Source organism: Dermacentor albipictus, unplaced genomic scaffold (genome assembly GCF_038994185.2).
Source record: "Dermacentor albipictus isolate Rhodes 1998 colony unplaced genomic scaffold, USDA_Dalb.pri_finalv2 scaffold_15, whole genome shotgun sequence".
Classification (NCBI taxonomy): domain Eukaryota; kingdom Metazoa; phylum Arthropoda; class Arachnida; order Ixodida; family Ixodidae; genus Dermacentor; species Dermacentor albipictus.
The window spans coordinates 5,614,264-5,619,155 of NW_027225569.1; the positions used below are offsets into that span (position 1 = coordinate 5,614,264).

Sequence of the window (4,892 nt, forward strand, 5' to 3'; positions counted from 1 at the left end):
TGCACTCCAAAGCAGTTTTCTTGTGACTTTCTCACGTCTTCCTAGCGAATCTCTAATGAGCTTATACGTTAGACTGCCGGTGCTCGTATTACTCCTATAACAAAATTGGCCACCACGTGTGGTAACATTTTCTCATGTGTCCCAATGGCAGTCAGACCTTATTTAAATATGTTACCTGTGCGTGACTATCTTTGGTGCTATATATATGCAGCCTGTATGCATGTATGTCCAGTGAAGATGCAGCACTTCTGACATGTACATGGGCCCTACATATGCTGCATGTTAGACATTACTCAACGAAAGAAATTTAACAAAAACATTTATTGGGCATATCAATGCTTCCTTAAATGCAGAAGGAGGTTAAATGAAAGGAAAACACAGTACCAGCCTGGTTACGGATGTGATATCTTCCTTTCATTTAATCTCGCTACTTATCACTGAGGAGAGGCTGTTCTTGAGGTGGAGTGTCGTCATCTTGAAGTAAGTGCATGTGTACCCTGCATGGTAGAAAGGACAGATAATTAACAAAACTTGGCAATCAACCACAGAAATACACGCTGTATCACTTGCTGCAGAACGGTCTGGAGACGTTATAGCTAGTTCTGCGAAAAATTTATGTGGTGTCGGTTCACACAAAGTTGAGGAACCACTGTGTGGCCTTTGGGTGCAGCAGTAACTACAGTAAGCAGAAATTGCTCTTGGCTGAACAAATGAGCAACATGGATCAGCTGTGGCGTGTGTACATGTCGTGAACTACTTCAGCTATATCGGTTTCCACTTGACAAAGGACAGCAGTGTCTGTGGATTGCTAGCGTGAATGAGAAATTCTCACTAATTACTTGGCATGGAAATGAGCGTAGGAGTGTTTGTGTATGGGCAACCCAATGCATCCCAGAGACATCCAAGTGCCAGTCGTTATAGAATATTTGCATCAGCTACGGGCACAGTTCTCATACATTCCAAGCCTACTATGTCATGCATGTGTTGGCCTCCTGAATGATGGCATATATCCCATTCAAGAAATACACCACACCATGTCTGGGGTTTTTTATCATTTACACCCGAGCACTGCTTTCAGAGGGAGGGCACAAGTTGAAAAACAAATGCGTAGAAGCATGACAAACAAGCTTGCATAAAAATAATTTAATAAATAAGCATGGTGGTTGCTATGCCACGTCATTAGAGAGTATTCCTCTTTGTCATGCAATCATAATGAGCGTCGACTGACACACGTCCCATTTTTGGCTGTGGTATTCTTCGCTGATTTTGTTGTATCAGTCGGTTGCCATAGGCGAACGAAACAGATAAACAAGCTAAATCCAGTGCACAGCTTGTCGTGTCAATGCATGGTCAAATAAGACGAGCACACTGGTCCTTTGAGTGAATTATGGTGCTCTCCTAGGCGCATGCTGAGGCACCGGCTAGTCAGCGTGCCCGATGTACATTGGACCAAATATGCACGTGATCAAAAGAGTAGCCTACATTAATCCTGAAAGATACGAGACAAATTTTGGGTATTTTTAACTAAGCAAGCCTCCAATGCCTGGGTGCCTTTGTCAATTCACTTGTGGACTGCAATGCACGTATATTTTCAGCAAAAATAAATTAGGCAGCATATGCACAACAGTCATGTTGTATGGTCTCCCTTCCCTCGCTGCGCAAATTTTGTCCTGAAAAGTTACATGAACTGATTGAATTGAAAATTGAATCGAGAAATGCAAGGAGGCAAACGAGGCTTGCTTGGTTAAAGGTAGCACCAAATTTGTCCAGTGCGTGTCAGAGGCACTGTGCTGTATTCCTTTCACATGTGGTCAAATGTACATAGCGCAGACTGGCTGGTGCCTAAATATGTACCTGTGAGATCACCATATTTCATTCAAAAGACCAGTATGCTCGTCCGACTTGGCCACACATATCTGCAATGGGGCTTCAGGCCAGATTAGGATTGTTTATCTGTTTTCACCCATGGCTGAAAATTGGCAAGAGAAATCAGTCAGGCGCACCACATAAATAACAATAAGTGTGAGCCAGCCCCCATTATCAATGCATGAAGAAAGGCATCCTTTGTAGATTACAAGGGATAGAAATTAGTCTGTGCCTATTTACTTCTTTTTATGCAGACACCATTTACCATGATTTTATGCCTTTGAATTATAACTTCTGCCATCCCTCTCAAATTAACTGGTGCACAACACAAGTGCACATCCAGTGCTATTTTTGTTAGTCCTTCCAACAACTTAAACAGTCAGTTGTTAGCCAAGGTCATGTTGCATAGTCTCCCTTCTCTCACTGCGTAAATTTTGTCCTGAAATGTTACATGAACTGATTGGTAAATTCAAATGGACACTACAAGTTTCGCCGAGTGGACACAGCTGGTTCTCAGAAATGCACAAAAACAGTGATGGGTATCTGTTGGCATCGTGTAGTGTGTGCAAACTAGCTGTGACATTGCTGCAGTAAACACACTCACAACTGCTACAATGCCTACCAGCATGAATAAGGGCAGCTTGCAAAGAAAAGAATACGAAGAAAGTGAGAGAAAAAATAGAAAGCTTACCAGAAAACACCTCACTACTTAAGTAACTGCAGCACAATGAATACTGGCCTTCCTATTTCATTTCAAGAAATTCTAGTTCATCAAATGTGTATTTGCCAGTGACAGTTATTCTGAGAACAAGACAGACATGATTGTAAATATCAATGTTAAACAATGGTAGGCACACTGCGTGCTTAGACCTGTGACATATATGACACACTACACTTCGAATTCTTACATGGACAAAAACAGCACATGTGTGTATCATAAGCAGAAAGGAAAACAGGGAAATATGGGCTACAGCATAAGAAACAGTTCCAAACAAATAAAACCAAGATAAAAAGAAACATACTGTGTAATAGGCAAAAATAAAATGGACTTGCAGCCAAGCAATTGATGCGAGAAAAATACTAAACGTCAGGACATGCGACGTGTAGTTTTAACAGAACAAGATAATGTGTGCATAATATCTACAAACACAAATAAGCAGCAAGTGGAATGATGTTGCAGAAATATTTAGCCTATTTAGCAAGATGCATTAAGTAATATGTCGATACACTTATCCACTAATGATACCGAGATCCTACTTTTGTGAACACGTACACTTAAAGCATACCTGACATATCCATCCAGATTACACGCCGTGTTGCTGCAGCCATGGCCACGGGTTATGTGGACACTGTTGTGGGTCACGGCTTCACCACTACGAAGAGAATTCTGTGTTAACTTATAGCTGTGGCACAGTAAGACTATCACATAGTGAACACATGCAAGGAGCATGTAAAAACAGTCATGAAAACAATGCCTGCACTGGTGCAGGGTGGCAACAGAGCACAAAGTCAAAGTTACTGATGAATGTCACGATAACAGGGACCCCTTCAACAAGGCAAAATTTCACACGCAGGAGCAGCAGCGCATTACATGAATGTTTGTTTACATAACGATTCTAGAGTTTCTTTCATAACTTTAAGTAACTATCCCTTGTAATGTTTACTTACGTCGAAGTTATGGCAACACCCCTTCAAAACAAACTTGTACTAGTAGCACGCTGTGATTGCTTACATTTTTTTTCGAAAACCTTGTAAGCAGAGATTATCTACAACGTCGAATCATTTATAAGCGAGGAAACGTCATAGCAGTAAGAATCGGTCAAGAGGTAGATGAGTCGTTATCATGCGACTTCAGCAGAAAAACGGGAGCTCACGCACAAGCGCGCATGATGAGCACGATTGTTTCTGAACGTAATCTTTCTCATCAGAAGAAAACGCTTATCAAGATTTTCAATTCTGCATTATGGCAATTAATTCGCGCAACTAAACTCTGACACCCAGCAAGCATCGGCATAGGTTTCACTGTTGTCGTGGGAGTTCTCTTTCCTACGTTCGCAAGGCACCCTATGCCCACACGAGAAGCACGCACAACACGTGTGTAGTTAGCAAGCACGGTTACTCACCTTTTGAACGGCCCGACGCGGTCGAAAAGCGCCCTCCAAGTTGCCAGTGCTTCGATGCTACTCCCAGCAGACATACCGGTGCATAGTGGACGAGCAGTGGCACGCTAACAACACGCATTATTTCTTCGCGACGTCCACCCAACTTTCCGCGACAACCAGAGACAAAGGGAACGCACTCGACAGCATGAACATCGTTGGTCCACATTTCGCTGGCGCGCCACGCACACGGCGAGTTTGCAGCGAGACACAAGCTGTCTGTGGCGCTTATGCGCACGCGAACTAAGTCACATTTGGTTACAGCAAACACAAAAACACACGATCTAACAAGCACATCGTTGCAGCTCGCACACCCGACCGACTCGAAAACAGAGCGACAGACTGATTGGATTGGATTGGATAGGAAACGGGACGGTAGGTGGCGCCACGAACAGGTCGGTTGGGGCCAGCCAATGTCTCGGCTAGCGTCATCTGAGGATTTGTGCGGCTGCCTAATTGCGCATAGCTGTTGCAAGACAAAGAGAACCAAAGATAAGTCTATATTGTAAGCTATAGCTTGGCATAGAAAGAAATTCTATAACGCATTTTCAATTTGAATCGCTTCGGCTATCTGCAGCCAGCAAAAGCATGGCCTTCGAGATCTGAAAATGTTAACCCTATAGAAAGCCGTTGCGGTGACGCTATTCGAACGATTTTCACTTCAGTTACCTCTCATAAAAACCGTGAATTACGCATTTCGCTGCTCCCCGTGCTACCTGCGCCGTCACTTCAATTTAAATAACTTCCTGCTGTCGTTCACATCAACTATATAGCCTCAGACATCGTTGACGCGATCTCCGAGCGACACATGTGCAGTGTACGATGTTTTAGTGCCCGTTGCAACAGTGTCAGTCGGAAATCATCAAA

The 4,892-nt window shown here is 43.2% G+C and overlaps 1 long non-coding RNA gene across 1 annotated transcript; it reads right to left on the reverse strand.

Annotated features, from left to right (window-relative positions):
• Positions 1–302: 302 nt before the first annotated feature.
• On the reverse strand, positions 303–4,368 carry LOC135918517 (uncharacterized). Its single transcript, XR_010569670.2, has 3 exons — positions 3,990–4,368; positions 3,153–3,239; positions 303–497 (listed from the first exon to the last, which is right to left on the reverse strand). It is a non-coding gene; the product is annotated as an uncharacterized lncRNA (long non-coding RNA).
• Positions 4,369–4,892: the final 524 nt, after the last annotated feature.